The sequence below is a fragment of the Passer domesticus genome, chromosome 1 (assembly GCF_036417665.1).
Source record: "Passer domesticus isolate bPasDom1 chromosome 1, bPasDom1.hap1, whole genome shotgun sequence".
Lineage (NCBI taxonomy): Eukaryota > Metazoa > Chordata > Aves > Passeriformes > Passeridae > Passer > Passer domesticus.
In genome coordinates, this window is record NC_087474.1 from 37,731,673 (window position 1) to 37,752,303 (window position 20,631).

The 20,631-nt window shown below is 39.0% G+C and overlaps 1 protein-coding gene across 11 annotated transcripts in view; it reads right to left on the minus strand.

Moving 5' to 3' along the window:
* The window catches only part of THRB (thyroid hormone receptor beta), a 156,090-nt gene that overhangs the window by 62,623 nt on the left and 72,836 nt on the right, over positions 1–20,631 (minus strand). The window contains exon 1 of one of the 11 annotated variants that reach the window (XM_064414650.1): positions 18,835–18,851. The exons of 9 other annotated variants lie outside the window; for them this stretch is intronic. The gene's annotated coding sequence lies outside the window, so the exon portion shown is untranslated. Of the gene's footprint in view, positions 1–13,732; positions 13,749–18,834; positions 18,852–20,631 lie in introns of those variants that run through there. One more of the 11 variants, XM_064414667.1, reaches the window with a different exon arrangement.

A 20,631-nucleotide genomic window follows, 5' to 3' on the forward strand; every position in this document is an offset into this window, starting at 1 on the left:
CCAATTAATCTCTCCTTCTGTTCTAATTTTACATCTTCTTTGTGTAGCTGTGCAACAGGAAAACTGGATGTTGCATTTCATTCCTGAGGGGCTCCACTTCCAAATGCCAAAGCCATGGCCCTGATGACTCCATCTCTGCGTGCTGCTCCTGTGCATCTGCTGCCTGACAAACAAACAGATCCTTGAAGAGCATAGCTGCAAGCAGGGGCAATCACCATTCAAGGAAAGCTTTGTTTTAAGGCACCTAGCAGAGAGACAGCTTCAAAGGTTAGCAGGAAGATGCTGAATCCCACCTGGTATGGAGCGCCAGGGGCAAGACAGTGATAAAGCAGGGAGTGCTCCCAGAGGTGCAGCACACAGAACAGTTCCAAGGAACTGAAGAGTTTTCTGGTTAAAACTCTACATAACCACACTGCAATGGTAAGGGATGGAAGATACAAATGCGAGGATTACCCAAGTCAAATTACCAGATGAATTTTCGCTGCTTTTCTCAGGAAAGATTGCTCTGAAAAGAGAGACAGTAAGAAAGCCAAAGAGAGAAGGGAGAACCCACAAGCAAAATGAGCCCCAAATGCAAGTCAAGATGGAAATTGCTACTTTTTCAGTAGATTTCAGTCCTCCATTTAGCACCATTTCTATTTAACTAATATGCAGTTTGATTTTAGCCAGACACTCAGAGACAGTTTTTATGCCACTCACATCAATGAGAAGGAGAATGGGAAATCACCCTTGTATTGCTGATACTGAGGCTTCCCATGATTTATCTCAGCAGCATCGCATGGATATTAAAAAGGACAGTGGAAATACATGATCTTAGAAGTGATATTCCACATACTTCCCACCAGGCTTATCTGGAAACATGCTAAAATAAGCATCAGAGACATTCTTTTCCTGTTGCTTTCCACAGTGTCTCAAGAAGAAAAATATTAAGTGTGAAAAGCAACACACCAGTCTAAATTAAGGATGTGGGCATTCTCCCATCCAGTGATGGGAAGGAGCTAATCTATCACAGCAATTTTAGAATTAATAAGTTTCATAAGTATTAATAGATGGATCTAATCTACATTCAGTGTTATCGAAATTACCTTGTGCTGAAAGAACAAGTTCTGTATAATGAAGAGAAACAATTGAAGCTCACAGAAAAATAATTAAAGTTAGGGAGTTGCAACGGGAATTGGAATCAGCACTGCCTCATGTTCTGTGTTGAAAATTTATTCTTACGGTTACCCAGCTTCCTCATCCATAAGGTGGAGATGATAATACTCACTTCAGTTCCAACAGTATGCCAGTAAGATCTACAGATAAGCCATCAGAACTGCTGTTATTAAATCATATATGCTTGGCATGCATCCTTTACTTCAAAACAGTTTTACAGAAGCCACTTCTAGTCTACTCTCAGTGTTTACTATTTTAGACTTCAGGAAAGTTATTCTCAATTTATTAACAACACTTGGGCATATTCTTTGCCTTTGACTTTAATTCTATTTTACAGCTTATTAGTTTTATGCGATTTTGTTCTCTGTACGATGTGAGAACACAGGAGCAGAATGATTCAACATCAGTTGTACCAACCAGCCAGATTTAACAGGCTATTTCTTGTTGTATCCTATAAACACACTGAGCAGCCAATCTGATAGTTAATGATGCAAACCAGAAGCAGAGGTAGTGTTTTGTGCCAAGATATAATATGTGGAGATTGCAATAGCTCATAGTGAAATTTCTGTGGAAAAAAAAATACAGCATGGAGCATTCTGTTATTTTGTGCAATTCAAAACAGAGTACCTCTACTATGAAAAACAGATAGATTAATTAGAAAAAACCCAAAGATATTGACAGAATGAGAGAACACCTTGTATTGATTGTGGAAGGTATCTGCAACCAGCTGCAGGAAAACTTTATCAGAACAGGATCCCCAGATTTATTTCAGGATCCCCAGATTTATTTTCATGCTCTGCCATCCACTAAGAGACTTTGGTCTAAATGACAAAGCAGTTTGCGTATATGGGAAGCACAAAATGTACTGGCTTCTAGAGAGGGCTTATTTTTTAGTATCTGTGAAGTTGTTGGAGAATCTTACATAAGAAGTTATTTATAATGACTTAAAAATAGAATTTTCTTTGAGGTATCCTATCCAAATTATAGAAAAAGAAGACTTGAGAAACAGGATGAGATGTGTTTTTAAACCAGGCTTTTTTTTTTTTTTTAAACCATCTTTGTAGGTCTCTCAAAAAGGAGACTGGTATACTATCAGCATTTTGTGAAGCTACAGGGGACAGTAGACTATAAAATGCTATCCTTGAGTACATACAGACAATAAAATGAAAAAAAAAAACCTCTTAAAAATTCAGAATGAAATAGCAGAGTTGGCAGTAATGACCTGATTCACAGTTCCTGAGTGCTGGAATTTGACAGCACTGGATCATTAGGAATGCCTTAGTAACACAGACATCTCTCCTGAACAAACTGACATGGTTACAATCCATCAATTTGCTGGAATTTCATAACCCCACTAGGTTTTATTTCTCAGGTACTGTGGTCAACAGCTATAGCCAAAATATGTGTATCTCTTCCAGTTATCTTTTTTTCAATCATATATCCTTTTGCAACATTTTACAAGTATTTCTTAATTTTGATTTGATTCATCTTTGCACTTTTTTATAGAATAATGGGCTATAATTCATAAAAAATCTGCTCGCTGTAGAAAAAAGTATTCTCTTAGATCCTTTATGACAGATTTAAGATGTCCTTGTCAGCTTTAGGATATCTGTCTGTATTAGTCATCCTGCCAGCATTAAGATAGTAAGAGAAAATATAAGGGTCTGCTGGAAGGCCTGTGAAGCCAAGGGAGTCTCTACTGACGTCAGCTATTTTGTACCATGTTCATCTAGCAAGGGATTAGGACACAAAGAAGAGCTTCTCATGCCAAATTCTGTACTTCTTCATTTGCACTCATTTCCATTGAGCAGGCTCAATAAAGTCTACTGGGACTATCACTCCTGCACCCTTTATACAGGTTTCAATGATTTCACTGATGGGTGAAAGGGAGCTTGGCAAGAGATGGCTGAGTGCCACAGACAGGGAAAGGGGGAGGGTAGAGGACCTGCTGGGTGTACAGCCACACAGGGCCATCAGGGCCAATCCTGTCACCTGAGGCCAGGTTTACAAGGTTGAGATGGATGTGGAAAAAATGGGATCAAGATGGGGGAAAAGCAATTAAGGGTGGGTTGTTTATTGGCAAAGAGACTGGAGTGGAGAAAAAAGGCACAAGAGCAGCAAAAAGGATGGCCAAGAAATGGCAGAAGTAGTAACAGCAGATGCAGATGACGTTAACCAGGGCCGCCTGGGGGTTACCACGAGGTGGGGGTGCAGTTGAGTACTGCAGCCTGTTGTCCCAAATTGCAACAACCAATCCAGCCTGTTGTTCTGAGCACATCGTGTGTGCTGACCTGCTGCTGCACTCGGGAGGACTGAGTGGGATGGGCACGGCAGAACATCCAAGGATCGAGCGTTCCGTGTTGTCGTGGTGGTGCATGTACCAAGCCTGACAGCATCAGCCTCTTCCTGACCTTCTACTCACATGCACACCAGCAGAAGGAAACCCTCTCCCACCAACACTGCGTCATCTCCCCAAAATGGCATCAGCTAAATTGATAAAGGCGGCAGCACTTTTCCATTGGCATAGCTTTGTATGTATTAGGGGCTTTGCCAGGATAATTTCACCAGCTAGGAGGGGATGATTATTTTTAGATGTCTCTACACAACATATGCATGCTGGAAAAATCATCTGAAGTCATTTCACTGCTTGCCTAGTCCCAAAGAAGGAGTTAATGTCTTCAAATTCAGTAAGTGGAAGAGCAGGTAATGAAACTGAATTGCCCATTTCTTAGCAAAAATGCTACATTAAATTATTGCATTCTTACATTGAAAGCATTATTTTGGGGACAATAGGGACTTAGCTAGAAAACTAGGCAAAAGTATCTTTCTTCCAAATTGTTTTTTTTCCCTGGTGCTTTTCTAAAATAACCCTTAGATCTCTTTTCAGTTTGTTTCCTACAGACAAAAATTTTCTCTAAGTATTACTGCCTTTAGATACTGCACAAATTATCCTTAAAAGGAGTATATAATGTATTATCCTCACAGATATCAAATCCAAGTGCCCCCACTCAGAGTGTAAACTACTGATGTTGAAATAACTAAGGCTTAGTTTTACAGCAGACAGATGTTCTATCTTTGGGTGCTATCTGTGCTTCTGAAGTTTAGTTCAAATGCTGAAGTGAGATGCCACAGAACAAAAAGAAATCATATATGAGAGTCATTATCCTCAAAAACAAAACGGAGTTCTACAAGTCTCAAAGAGAGTTAGACAAGAAGAAGAAATAGAGGCTTGTTCATTAAGAAGACTTAATAAAATCCAGAGGCCAGCCTGCAGAAAGAAATCTGACTGCTTTCACACTAAGACAACTACAGTAGATATAAACCCAGAAACATCACTAAATGTATTAACTCTTCTTAATTACAATTTTTGTTAAAATCTGTTCAATTTTTCAGACACAGTGACTGAATGTCTCTGAATAACCGCTGAAAAAATGTCCACTTGCATTCACAGCACATTTACAACTGAGCAAAAGCACTATTCAATGCTACAAAATGCAAACAATTGCACAAAGAGCAGCATAATACCAGAGAATCCAGGCACTCCTAGGAAGAATCTGAGATTTGGGATGTTAGTCATTGCCAACATATTTCTTGCTTGGTTTAGCTACTAGAATATTTAACAGTACCATACATTCTTTATTAATGCTCTCTCAGGAAGACTGGTAGTTTATACGTAGTGCGTTTTTCTTATTACATAGGAAGAAGATTTTAAGCTGCTAAACAAAATGTTATATTTCTTAGGATTTGTTCAGCACTGAAATAGCCAAGAGTTTGGAAGTAGATCAACCTCCCTGCAGTGCCAAAAATCACATTTACAAGGTAAGTAACAAAATAACCTGTATGCCTTTTTTGTTGTTACTGCTCAGTGGGGAAAACTTCTGACATGCAGGTAAAACTATTTTTTTCTTAATTGCAATCTACTGAAATTCCCAAAAACATTTAAAATAATTAAATCAGATGGAAAGAACTTGCACTAATTTTATTTTTAAAAAATCATGATGAATATATGGGCAGATGACTTTCCTAATTCTTAGGCAGTGGTAATCACAGTTCTCCTGGTCTTCGATATAACACTCAGATTTTATTTGAGGCCCATATATAACATTCAGCAGCTGTACACAAGAATGATCTCAAGTGAAACCCTCTTTACAATGATCATCAATTCCCTGTTTCAAGTGATTGAATAAAGATGACATTCACCTGAAATACTTCGACTTTGCAAAACAAAAAAAAAAACCAACAAGCAGTCTGATCCTGATTCTGTTCCCATTTCACTGGAAAGCATTTTTCTCTACCCACGGCTTATATGCTTTCATGGAAAAGCAGAGATAGCTCAAGGCAGCAGGCAAGGTAGGCAGCAGCCTGGAGCAGAAAGCTGCCTACACCACCCAGGAGAAGAGGAGCACAGTGCTCATTTGCAATTCCACAGCCCTCACTGGTGCACTGTCTCACAACTCAGATGCACTGCCTGAGATCAAGGCTTTCAGATGAAATTTCACCAGTGTTTATAACCCATTGTTTATAAGTATCAGCTGCTCTGGAGCTGGACAGCCGATTTCTGAAATGTTTTTCTGTCTTACAAAATTAGTACTACAATGTAAATCATCGGAACAAATCTACGTTTTTACATACTCACCAAATGAACTCTCACTTGATGCTGGGCAATGCTTCATTCTCTCAGTACTTTTTCACAGCTGGTGGATATTTTGTTTTGTCTTGTTTTGTTTTCTAAATCTATGTAAAACAACTCCAAACTGATTTCAGTTCCATGCTGCACAGACTTCTCCCAGAAAAGACCGATAATTTTCTTTCTGTGTTTTCAGGGAATATTTAAATATTTTATGTAAAAAGAGAAACAGCTTTATCAGGGCTGCTAGGAGACCCACACTGGCTAATTCTACCTACTCACCGAGGAAGCTCATAGTCAGAGATCAAATCAGACAAGATGAGAGACAGAAAGAGGAAAGCCTCAGTGCTGCCAACCTGCTCTGTTGTGTATCGGGCATTTCCTCCTGGTTTCAGGAGACATGGAGGGATACAGCTTGCCTGGCTCCAGAACTGAGCACTATCAGCCCCAGCTCAGCAGATTAGGGGTAACACTTTGCTTTCATTCCTCTCCAAGGCATCTCTCATTATGGGCAGCTGGAAGGGGCTCGTGTGTAAGTGCAATAAAGAACACCAAGAATTAAGCCTGAAATAACCTTCAGACAGAGAAATAGGTGTCACAAGGTGTCACAAAGCAATCCCTTCATGTATTTAACTACACAGGAGTCCTGTTCAGCACTTAGCTTTTTTCATCTCAAATGAAGTCTCTGGTCTCTCCAGTGCGGGTGCTATCTCCTTGAAGGAAGGTAGGGTAAAGCACATACTCAGTTTGTTTGTCTTCTTTCATCCCACTTCACACAGCCTCCTAACATTTCATCTTTCTGGTCTTCCTTAAGAGTCAGGAAATACAAGAAATCAGTGGGTGTTTTTAAGCACTTTAGATGCCAAATTATGAGTTCAATGGTTATAATATGTGATTCAATTCAAGTGAGTCTTTCTGTATCCTCACAATCTCAAGATTACCCAAAAGATTACACTTCCTTAGAGCTGTGCGTATCACAAAATTAGAAACTTCAGATGAAAATCAGGTATTTGCAAAGTCTTAGTCCGAAAGCATTTCAAGTGTCATTAGCTTTCCAAACTAAGGCAATTAAAAAACTATTTCAGTACAGAGGAAATTTTCAGCACAGAGGAAAATTTAGCAGGAATCTATTGATTAGAAAACATCAGAATTAGTATTATTTACTTCAGGGGGCTTATGTGATAATGTTTTCTTGTTAAAACGAAGCATATTGTTGAGATGTCAGAAAATTACTGACAGGGATTTCAACAAAGGAAAAAACACCCTTTCATGCTGCCAAGAGAACTGGGAACAGTTTTGGAGGGCAGCATATTCCGACCTGTTTTCCTGTATGGGAATATTTTCCCAAAACAAGGCCAATGGCAGATTCCCCCTTTAGGGCTTCAGTCTGATAACAATCATCAGTCCCCAACCACTTGCACAAATCCTGATTTGCAAATAGAAACCTGAAGTTTTTTTCACATCTATTCCTGCGGCTGGTTGCACAGGATTTTCCCATCAGTACAAAGGCACATTGCAGACTATGTGCTAATGCTCTCTCACTCCTTCTCTGTGCTGCTATGACAAGGCAGTGTGCTGGTAAGGAAATCTGGGCTCGTTAATCTTGCCAATACTCTGCACCGTGTCATGTGCTGCTCATTAGGAGCTACGGGCACCCAGACTGTCTCAGCCCATCAGTTATAGAAGTTACAGGAGCCTTTCCCATCTTGCTGGTAATAAGACATGAAGTCTGCCACTATCACAATTGTCTTCAGAAGAAGAAAAGCAGCAAGTGCTAATTAAAGGAGGTGCCACAGTAGGCTGTACATTAAACATCATTCAGAATGAACACTGGAGTGTGAAGGATGGAAAGTTTCCTTCCTTCTTTCAAGACACATAGCTGAAAGTTCAACACTGAATGACATCTGTGAAACAGTACAATCTGCATTTATTTTCCCAGATTCTGTATAGTAATGATACATCCTTAAGCCATGCATTAAGAAATTAACTGCAGTGTTCAACAGACTTTTAGCATTTCACAAGTTTAAAATTTGTTCTTTCAATGGAGGATCAGCTCCCATCCAGCAGTGGATTTACTTCTTCTGTCCATACAGACTTGCTGCTGTAATCTGTGAGCAGGATTTGCATAAGTGCAGGGTGAAGTAGTGAAGGACAGCAAAGATCAAAAGAGGTTTCATCTCATAGGGGTTTATATAAATTCTGCAGGCTACCTATTAGGTATCTATTAGGACTACTATAGCTTGTCTCACCTGAGACAAAGTGAGCACCTCACCAGCTGTGACTAAGGGAGATCTGTCAGTTGGTGCATCTCTCCTGCACACCCAGTCCCGTTTATGCCAGTTTCAAACACCACACCTACCCTAGGCAACATCGTGTATTGGTCATCTCTTCCTTTCTTTCAAGTGTTTTTCCCAGCACAGGGTTCTCTTACTGTAGACACAATTGTCAGTGTCCTGCTAGATCCACAACCAATGCTGGCTCTTCTTCACAGCTAACTTATATCCATTTCATGAGAACTGTCATCATGGTCTTCCCAATCACCTTTTCACAAAACTAAGCAGCTGTGCTTTGTTAAAACCTTACTTAGAACTTAAGCTTCCCATGCCTTTGGTATTTTGTGATACTCCTGTCTAGACGGTCTCCTGTTGCTCACTTTCTCTCTAAACTGGAGCAGGTACTGCACCTGGGACCTCAGCAGGTCGAAGTAATTATGCACCTATTTTGCAGTCATTACTTAGGCCAATCTACACATTAGCTGCTTCAGATTATTCTCCCTGAAGTCTACCTTCAGTTTGTATTAAATTGTGCAGTGAGCACACTGAAAGAGAAATAGAAGCATCCATTTACATAGCTCACCTGGAGTAGCAGCTCTGTCTAAAGTTTTGAGGTGGTATTTTTCCAAACTATTATCATCAGCATATGCACACATGCAAATGTACACATTCCCCCATTTCAGACCTGATGTCTACATCCATCCTGCATAAGATTGTTAAATTTTCAACAGTTCTGCACTTTACTGAGAGCTACCAAAGACAGAAAATGTCAGTGAGCATTTCTGAAAACTAAGCTTAGCTTTGTAAGATCATATTTTTCAGCTCTCTGGAAGCAATCTAGATTTATTTTATTATTGTAGTGGATATTTTTATTATTGTAATAGAGGAGATGTCATTATTGTTCACCAAACAATATATTTAAATGAAATCTTAAACATTATTTTAAGAGACTAATCAACACATCACAGCATCAATTTTCATTCACAGTGCAGAAAAGGTCAGTATGCAAATTGCAATATGCTAAAAATGGATCTGCTCTGAGTAATGCCCAATCAAGTTAGTGAAACTACATCCTGAAGACAAAGTTTGGCTTTTTGTTTTACCTCTGATATTTTGAATCTGTTCTACAGACTAATGCGGGATTCAAAATGTCAGGGAGAAAAATGAGAAATTAAGCAATGCAGAAATAACATTTTCTGTCATTATGCAGAGTCTATTTATATAGTAGAAATCTTCATATTACTTTTTCTGTGAAGAATCACATTTTATTATCCATTGGGTTTTCTGCTTTTAATTTTAATCTTTTTCTATTTAAATTTGTGTAAATTATAAAATTACTTATTACTTCTATGTACATATTAGATGAATATTAGAACAATATTAGCTTTTTTTTTTCTTAGTGTTTTTTTTTTTTTTAATTGGGGAAGCAATGATAATAATCTTCTAAACTGTTTGAATACACCTATATAATTCTGAAGAACAGTCTGGTCAGTGTAATCTCAAGCCTTTTTTAGGTGACAAAGAACTTTGTAATTTTTTTTGCCAGAAATTGTGAAATTTTAACATTATATAAAAACATAAGTAAAATTATCTGAAGACCAATGACTTTCATGAATGCATAATTAGAATATTTTTCTTCTCTTTAATATCTGAGACCTTCAGATGGATGGGGAGGGAAAAGTAGAAATCAAAAAATGTATCTCATACTTCATGTGCAAGTTTGTAACCAAGAGAACAATTGAAATATATACAAAATATGTAGCAGTTACTATACCTGGAAAGTACATGGCAAAGTGGTTAATTTTGCATATTTATGGCCACAATACTGGTACCTAACAGGCATAAGTTTTTCTGGGTAAAATTGCTCTGAAATAAATAAAGGATTTGATAGGTACAGCGGTTATATGTACATATATCTGAATCCACACAGTCAAGAAGTGCTTTGGAACTAACCCATTCCAGAATAAAACATTATGGAAGACAGGCTTGTTACAGCAAAGTCCCCAGATGAACTGTCTTTATTTATTAAGGAGGGCTTCTGTTCAGCATAAAGCTGTTTACATTTGTAGTTTTTCCTAGCCTTCACTCACTAAAATCTCATACAGCCTTCACTCCTTTTATTTTTCAGATATGCTCTCAGTGTCTGCCTTTCGTAATTACCAGTAAGAAACTGCTAGATGCTTCTATCAAAGTGTTACAACATTGGTAGGCATTAGTCTATCTTCACTTGTTCTTCATATTATAGGGCTTTTAGATCTAAAAAATGTCAGAAAAAGATGCATCTGAGGACTGAAAATACTGTGCTGTTATATGTGTTTTAACACTACAGACATGAAAATCTAACAGGTCAGAACAAAGACCACGTTACTTGCAGTCCTATGTAGAGTGAAACACTGAGAATATGACATTTTTCTCTGTCTCTTTCCTAAAAATTCACAATGTTTGCTGTTCACACATGATGGACATTCAGCTGTTACCTTTATTAAAAATCTATTAGACACCACCACTTTTTCCCTAAGTGGCCGTAAGACCACTGTGGTTGCATTCTTCTCCTTTTAAAATATTAACATTTATTGTGACTGAATTCCCTCTGCCATCATATTGCCCAGTCACACTCAATACTGTCAAATCCTTGTACAATTCTTCCCAGTTGACTCGAGCACCACCATCAAGCTTTATTACTTCAATATTAACCCCTTTTTCCATATGTTGGATTGATGCCCTACAGGATTCCCCCACTCGATGATTTACTCCCTATTGCTTCCTAACTTTTAACCTGCTATTAATTCACTACAAGAGTTTCCCTTTCAGTGCACAGGAGCTTTAATTCTTTATAAGCCTTCAGGAAAGAACCCTATTAATAACTTCTGGAAATTCAAGTAGATTATAAAAGGATCATAATTTTTACCCAAATCATTGCCTCCTTTGAAGAATTGGGTAGACCTGTGAATTTTGACCTCTTCTTGTTAAGCCTGACTGTTTAGCCTGCATGATGAACAACACAATCCTACATTATAATTTACTCCCTGTTCCCATTCATTTCATGCTGAAGCACTGAACTGTAGCTGTGGTTTGAGAGCACTCATCCTGATCAGCTCTCTACGCACATGTGACAGTCCGGCTGCCAGAAAATGAAACGTTCTGAATTATGAAAATTGTTTTTACAAGACTGTTATTAACCATATCCAATTTTTATTTTCTTTTATTTCTCCAATGCAACAAAAATGAATGGAGCTGTGGGAGAGAGGGGAAAGCTCTTGAAAAGGAGGAGGCAGCTTTCCTACAGTTCACTGCTAAGGAAACCAACAAGCCCAATACCAATGGAGTGGCCCAAACTGAGGGCTTCCTAGCTCAGAAGGGACCTTAAAGTTTCAGGGGACAGAGGAGAAAGACTTCTCCTCTAAGGAAACAGTTTCCCTAAGGAAACAGGTGATTTCACTTGGTGCTCCAGCATAATAATAAAGTAATATTGTCACAGTGTACCTGACACTGGAGCAGTAGATATGGGCTGATGATTTAATTTTGAACTTTTACTGCCATGTCTAATGAATTTTGGCTGTCTGGTAAAGTGGATAGCAGACACAGGCCAAAGTACAGTTATTCACACCCAGTTTTATGGTTTGTTTTTTCTCGTGTTATGACATGAGACACAAAAAACACAGCACAAAGGTTTCTGTCTGCTTGAAGTGACAAATGTAGGATTCCTAATATAGAAGAAAAATCCATGATGATATTACCATAAGTATTACCATGCTTATCTTTTGATATAACTATTCAAATATATTCATAGACACAGGTATATGTACACACAGAAAGAAAAACCAGAAAAAATATTATGGTTCACTCTAGATAACAATCACAACAAAGTGAAAATGGCTCACTTGCAACATCCTCTATGAAAATATGATATTCTTTTAAGTGATTACCCTGTTACAGATTTGTATTCATACAAATGAATTATAAACAAAATATGCTAGTGCTGCTAGAAGGGGTATTTTTTCCTGGTTTTCTAACTACCATTTTACAATATAATTCTTATGGCTCAGTCTTGGTAAAAACACTTGAAGGCAGGACTATAAAAGCCACAGTCACCTTTCCTAAAGATGTTTTCCAAGCAAAATCCAGGTTCCTGCTCCCTGGATTCTAATGTTGGCAGGGAGTTACTTTTCCTGTAACAGGCTGAGCAAGATCCCAAATCTGAAAAAATAACAAGCTCTAAGAACATCCAGGTCTAGAAATGCATGTTCCACAAGAACTTCGAACTAACCTTCAATTGTATATACATTTTTAAAGAAAGTCAAAGCAAGGTTTGCATAAATCAAGTACAAAATTGGAAGGAGAGGGGAAAGGGAAAAGCTTCCACAAAACAAACTGTTATTCACTACAGAATTTTGCACAGATGCCGCAAATAGGTAGGTTAAAAAACAAAAGAACATGAAAGAGTTGAAAAGTGAAACAATATAGATTTAAAGAGCCAAGACTAATCATCTCTCTTTCCTTTGAAAAAGAGCATTCCAAAAAGGCATCACCAAAATGCAAGGAAGATGCCACAACAAAAAGAATTATATAACAACAAATACTTAGTGTTTGAAGAGACATCACAAAAACTGCATCAGAGCCTTGAAATAGACATTTAATTCCACAGACAATCTTTAGTTTAAATGGATACAAAGAAAAGTGGTTTAGATGTCATTTTCTCTGTTTAACTCACAAAAATAGGCATTTGCTTTAAATTTCTTTTTCTGTGGTAACAAATCCAGAAGAAATAGGGTTATGCTTTTTTTGTACATCAATGCATACCTTTGTTACATTAACCTGAAAGAATTTTTTATCCTAGATCTTTGAGCTGCATACACAAATATCAGAGAGGCAAATATCATAGATAAAAACGAACCTGGTTTAGAAACAGAATTTCTGCCATGACATATCACAAGGAGAGTTAACTTTTTACTTTCCAAATAAAAAAAAATTAAATACTGAAACATTCTTTGAAATGTTAATATTTAATTCTTTAATAGCATCCTCAGAGACTTTCCAACTCTCACCTAATTTGAGGGTAATAGGTTACAGCAATTTTTATTGCTGCACTGGACATAATTCTTTTTTTGTGTGCTTTTATGTTATGCCAAAATTGCCTGAGTGCGTATGAGTAAGTTTAGGTAGAGGGAGGGGGGTTGGTTTGTTGGTTTGGGGTTTTTTTTTAAGAACGTGTATGCATTTGATGAAATGCTTTTGCTTTTTGCTTTGGTTTTTAACAAGCAACATTTCTGACCATGCACCATCTCAGTATTGTTTCTCTCTGTACCCGCTGCATCTGCTCTGCAGAACTTCCTAATTTTATTTTTTTTCCCTGTAAATCACATTGTATTTTGTACGCAAACCTTACACAGAACTAAAAAGAATTTAATGAAATGTTCTCCACAGCCCATCACAGAGCTCAGATCTGCATGTGAGAAGGCAGCAGTGATCTGGCCCTGGCTGTGCTCTGCATTTGCCTCTCCCTGCCCTGTTCTGGCAGAGGAGAGTCCAGCAGAAAACTGCTGGCTTCTTTCAAAAACTCTCTAAGTGCCACATCTTGAAAGGCATAAAAAGGACACTTATGCATTTAGAAACCCATTTACCAGCTGTAGCAGAGCCTGAAAAACAGCAACAGAGAAAAAGCAAAGACAGGACTCACCAAAATACATCCTGATGTAGGGGAAGAGTTTTGGTAGCAACCGTCAATAGTTTCTGCTTCTCTCCTCTTTTCCTTTCTCAGTCCCCCCACTCCTAATTTCCCCATTTAAGGGAGAAAATAACAAGGCAGAAGAAGCCAAGAGACTTTCATGACATAAACAATAAGGCCTTCCTGTGCCAATATTTCCTTTAAAAACACTTGCCAATAAAGCTCCTGGAGGCCAGCAAGAGAAAGAAACGCCGAAACAGCCATGACATGAACTTGGCATATTTTTTGACTCACTCACTTCCCTTGAGACAATTCTTCCAAGAGAATGTTGAAGGATAATGGGAAAAGAAAATTTCTTCCAGCGAAAAGGACTTCAGCTGCCCGTGCATACAAGAAAAGTGCCAATTAACTTTATTTCTGTTTACCTACAGCCTTGCTCATACAGCCACCTCCACTGACATGTTTCCTGACTCACACTGGCTCATGTTTGTACATTCATCTTGTAAGCCTGCTATCTGAGACAGACAATGAGATTTAAAAAAAAAATCTGAGAATCCTTGACTCCAAATGATTTCTGAACAGCAGAGAGAATGATCAATAAATGATAAAGGGTAGCCAAATACTTGGCTGCTTCACATATTAAATCCATATTTCCCTTTTCTTTATCCCTGCTATTTATATTTCTCTTATAATTTCTCAGAGCCAGACACGCTAGTCTATAAAACATTAAGAAAGCTCATATTCCTTCAGATATTTGTAATGAAAGATTGTCAAGATTATTGTGTCTCATCAACCTATCTCATTTTGAGTAATATTGTGTTTTCAAAAATAAATGGCATGTTAAGAACCAGAAATTAAAATCTCCTTGGAAATCAGCATCTTACACGCACACACATGCATTCACTCCCTCACTCACTCCTTCCTGGGGTGCAGCTGGCCCCCACCTGTGTCTCATGGGCAGGCACGCAGGGCTTTGGCTGCCTCCTCTCACATTTTCATCTTCACCTCCAGGCAGGGGACCTTCCCCAGGAGGCTGGAGCCCAGCTCCTGAGGGGAAGCAGAGGCAGGAGACAGACCAGCACTGTTCTGATGGCAGGGGGAAACGTGGATTCTCCTCCACCATGGGGTCACAGTGACTCCCACTCTTCCAAGGGCAGGAGCAGGCAGGCCAAACGTGTCTCTGGCCAGGCTCTGCTCCAGGGCTGCCACCCCAATGCACTCCCCTCTAATGTCAGACCGGGCAGAAAACCCCCACCTCAAGCCAGACCACGCAGAAATTGGGGGGCTGTTTGATTACCAGTCCCAGTACTGTGATGTGGGGACACCACCTCTTCCTTCCACATGTACCTGACTCAGGGGACCATGCAGGGACCCACGGTCCGCGCCTCTCCAGGGACCTTGCACCCTGTCACTGCCTGAGCTCATGCTCACTCTCTGTTTCTAGGAAGGCAGAGGGAACTGCCAAGTGCTCCTCGCTCAGCTAAGGGCTCTCATTGTTGCTGGGATTTCTTCGGTTTCACATTCAGCTCCTTAGATTAGCATCAGAGTATCACATATCAAAATAACCACTAGTGAGGATTTGCTGGCCTGCTCAGAAGAAGGGTTCACCATACCTGCAGCTGCATAATTTTACTGTAATGTAGTCTGATATCATACACCCCTGGTTTCTACTCTCTAATAGCCTGCTTGCTGCTTTAGCACTTGAGCTTACGCCACACTCACCGAGTCCCCAGACTCTCCTCTAAAAGTTCTCCTACCCCTGAAGACACTCAGCAATCACAGCTAAACCAGTGCCACCATAATGGTCCTATCTGTTTTTTTTTTTCTAAATTTAGTAAATTTTGGGGCATTCCTAGCTAGTATGGCTTGGCTGGTAAAATGTGTAAGTGGCATAGGATGCTATAGTGGATACAATCTACTTTAGGAATTACCTACTAGCTCACCTTTACTCCACCATGACTGCTGGGCACCCTGTCAAGTCCCACACACACACACCACGTATGATTCTTTTTTCTTAAGCATCTTTTTCTGCCCCCTTACAAAGCTAACACTGGTTTGCTTTTAGGTTTGTTTTCAGCAAAACCAGAGAATGTATGTATTTTTTTTGTAACACCACTGGGGCAAGACATCTGTGGTTGGTTGGCAAACTCTGAAATTCAGGGCTGGGGCAGAAATATTTAGGAGTCAAAAAAAGCTGACTTGCTCAAGAAATTAAAGCCCTTCTGACAATCTTCCAGAGAGCCCCTGAGGAAAAGGGAGGGAACCAGAGAGAGACTCAAGGAAAATGGATGGGAGCCCAGCGTTGAGATTCACGCCAGAACGGTTCCTGGCCAAGAAGGAAGGTTGGCAAGTAGACAAATACAGGCTTTCATAGGCAGCATTGTAAACAAGACATTAAAAATATTAATCCATTTAGATTTCAAGCACTGAGACGAGATTTACTTAAGAAGCAGAATTATGCTGGTAATGGCTCCTCAAACATTTCAGTTGAATGTCAAAATTTTTGCTCAACTGTATCAAGTGAAAATACAAGGAGCTGTTGACACTACAATATTCAAACATTCAATCGTATGTCCAGGCTGGAAAAACACTGAGAAAAGCACAGGAATGCAGAAACTCAAGCCCTCTCCAGGAAACTGCATTCACAAATTATTTTTACCCTCATTTCTACACCAAAATAATAAATTAAATAATAAATTGGATAATTTTCTAAAACCAAACTTCCCTTCAGCAATCTTTTCAAATCAAACATAAATTTCTTCTACCAAAATACTTTGTTTCCAGGTAGACACAGTCATGTAGAACAGAATGTCTTTCATGTGAAAGAAAGTTTAAGTAAACTTTGAACACCTAGACTTTAAAAAAACTTTCTTCTCTCCTAAAGGAATCAGCATGTCTCCCCTTTTCCGTTTAGAAAGCATACACTTATTCTAAATGATTGACTATTTTAATTTTCTTTTTAAATGCACTGGAAAAGTAATTTCTCACCAAAGCCAACAGGTGCTCATGAAAAGTGAAGTATAGAAATACACATTTTTTTGGTGCACGTGGGAAGTGTCATGTCACCTTGAGCCTGTAACCACCAGAAGATTCACAAATCTTCTTCTATAGACTGGTGAGCAGGGCCAAGCATGTCAGGGGAGGCCCACAGGGAAGACTGAGTGCCTTGAACAATGAGAAAAATATAAGCTGCAATCACTGTAGGGGATTCAGTAACTCAGTCAGGAATCAGAAGATTCCTGTATTGGGTTAAAGACTGATGTGTGTTGAGTTAATGAGGCTGATCCTGTACACAAGTCCATGTGCACAGTCTGCTCAAGAGAGGTCTTTTTCCCCCCTCTCAGTAGCACCAGCAATCCTTGTGAAATGCCAGGCACGGAGGAACTGAAGTATCTCCATTCAAAGCACTAAGAGCATTCTAAGGAAAAGGCTCATATTCTCCATTACCTTTGGTCACTTAAAAACACACACATTAAGTTAGTGAAAAGCATAGGACAGAAAGTATTCCATATCTTGCAACCTAGGATATACCATACATCCCTCAGAATTATATTTCTTATAAGGGTGTTTAAAATAGAAAAAAAAAGGTTAAAAAACAACAACAACAACAAAAAAACCAAACAAAAAAACCCCAAACAAACAAAAAAAAAAACAAAAAAACCCCACCCAAACCAACAACAAAAATAATTTTTAAAAAAGCCAAAAAAAACCCCAAAATAAAGACAAAACAAAACAAAAAAACCCCAACCACCAATCCAACAACCAAAAGAAACCACCAAAACCCACCAGGTTCTTTCTTGCTTATATGTGTAGCTACTCATAAAATTATCTTAAGAACTCCACGGTACCAGAAATGGAAGATCAGAGCAAAGGAAAACCTCAAAACAGAGTTAAGCAAGGAACAATTTCATTCTGCTTAAGAGTGAAAAAAATAAAGTTTAAAGAATCTTCAATTTTATAACAGTTTAAACATTTAAATGCAAATTAAAGTAGCAACACATGAATTATAGAAATTCTGTAGCACTCCTATATTATGAATCATACTATGAGATTTGCTTTCTGCACTCTCAATGGAAACAGAATGAAATACTGGCATCTCAGGGATTTTGAAATGATATACAAGCAGCACATTTAATAGCCTCAATTTTAATAAGTTAGCATTCTATCTCAGATGCATATTCTAAAATGTTCTAGCTGAAGGTATTCTTATGCAAGCTATTTGCCTATTACATACCACAACTGGTGTAACTTCACCATCCAGGGAGGCATTTCCATCCCATGGAAGGAGAAGCCAATAGGGAAACACTGCTTGGCAAACAGTAGCTCACACACTGGAGCTGCAACATTATCCCAGCTTTCCTACATATTAGGCATAGGACCATGTTCAAAGTAAACATGCGGTCATAATTAAATAATAATTATGACTAACATTTGTGTAACACCATTCATCCAAATAGTTCAAAGCATTAGGTAAATCTGTAAACAAAAGGTCTAATCCTGCACCCTTTACTCACATAATGCTGTGCATCAAATGGGCTATGTAGATCTTGTCTATGCACAGACATAATTGCTCTCAATTAACTCCATGTGTCAACACTTTTTTTTATTCCAGTGCGTCGTGTTCCTGTTTAGCTTAATTCTCTCACTGCTTACTACAGGTGAATGTACTGTTTCTACACTCTCACTGACTTAATAGCACTTCTACGGACACTTTCCTACAGGGATCCCACAGGGCTTTTAAAATATTAATGCAGCCTCACTTCTCCTACGCACTTCTAAACAGGACAAATATTCTTTTATTAGATGAAGAAGTTCACTTTTTGCTACTGCACTTCGGGGACTGACCGTCACATCTGACTTGCAACTGTAAACCCAAGACCTACAGCTGCTATTCTCATACCTTAATCACACAAATAGCCTTCTTCATCCATCATACTCCAGAGTAAAACCACAGGAAATGGTAAGAACAGGGAAAAATTCTGCAGTTTCTAAAAATAAAATATATCCACAAGCAGACATGCTCAAACCACTTTCATGCATCTGTAGTACAAACATTGTCTGACGCAGAGAACCAATGTTTCTAATGGCTAAAAAAAAAAAATATCAGGAACAACCTTCTGACAATTTTGTGTCAGTCTGCCTTGACAGTCAAGCAACTGGAGAACAAGGAGGGAGATCAGGAGTCAGATTTCATTTTGGCTCTGCTATGGACATTACTTAAGTTCTTTGCTTCGGCAGCAGTACCTGCAAATCAAGGCAAATAATCTCTTTCACTTATAGATCTTTTGAAATTCATTAAAATCCCTATGGCTCTTTTGAATACAAATACTGTGTACCAGCACCAGCTGCTACTTAGCTTTTAGCATTTTTCATCTTTTATCTTAAATTTTGCACAGAAGAGAGTCACCACCACAACCCACTCACACCACAATTTAGTGTATTTTCCTTCCAATTTTAATTATCCTTTGCAAGACATATACTCAATTTTTAGCCTTTATATGTATTCCATGTAACTTAGGTATAAAACAGATTTTTTTTTTTTAGCACCAAACAAAAGTGCTGTAAAACATCATTGGCTACTGAACTGTCAGTAAAGCTCACACGAGCATGGCAGTAAACTAGGGTGTATTTTTTCTCTTCTAATTTTCAGATAAGTTTACGCACTTCTCTGATGTGTTAATTAAAAAAAAATCCAACAAAACAATTAATTATCTCATCTAAGCACAATGCGGTTGAACCTGAAAAGAATCTAGTGTCACAACAGCAATCCCTACTAGAAAAAAACAATCCTGAATTGTACAAGTATTTCTCATTAATTCAGAAAATGCTGCACAGGAGTTAGCTAGTAAAGACACAGTTCTCCTATAGTTATGCACTCTTAATTCCATATACAGATAGCGTTTGTGGACCTCATAGGAGTGAAAATATGAATATTAATGGTTTAATCCACAAAATGTTAACATATAGCTCTGTTTTAATAAGCAGTGAAAAGGACACGTTTATATTAAACTGCATTGTCTTCATGTGCGAGGCTGGGGATGGAAAGGTTGGCTTCCCCCATCAGTTGTACAAGCAGCATCTGTCAGCAGCACAGATGAGCAGCAGGCAGGTGAGTTCTCTCAGCTTGTCCAGCCAAGTGAAAAAGCAGTAGAGGTGCTGTGCTGTCTCCTGCCAGGACACCCAGAGCAGTGCTTCTGCTCAGCAGCACTCCCTCATTTATTTCTGCAGTGCCTAGGACAGGACTGCAGCAGTGTGAGCCAAGCAGTCTCTCTCCCTTCCCGTGGATCAGATCTTGACAGCTCTGCAGAGACCATGGCTAAACACTGAGCCAAGGCAAAGAAACCAAGAGCAACTCCATTCAAAACTGGGCTCTGTTCCTTATCTGTTGCCCTTCTTCTGGGGCAAATGAGCCAAAATGAGCCCATAACCCTGCTGGCAAGAGCACCTCTGGCACTGCTCCACATCTTCACTTCCAACAGGGGCAGACAGCACAGAGTCCAGACAGGGAAAGGATCCTGAAGGAAAATGAGTGTCATGCTGCTGGGCACCACAGGGCTGCCTATAAATACAGAGACTCCCAACACTACCTCTTAGCAAATCCTGGAGAATTTGTTCACAGCTGAAAATCATGCCACACAGGATACAATTCACTGATGCACCACTAAGCACAGCACTGGGACAATTTGTGCAAGGCTTTCACAGGGGCTTCATGTGGCTCTGAATTTTGGCCAAGAGGGCTAAGAAACTATCTGAAGTGAAAATTAGTAGTACATTAAAGGAAAGCACACAGGACAAACAGGCTTGGTAGTTTGGATTTCCAGAGCTGCTTATGTGTGAAAACCAATTATCAGATTTGACACAATGGCAGGCTAGCCCATGCTTTCAATTCCCTTGCAGTGGTGACTGCCATT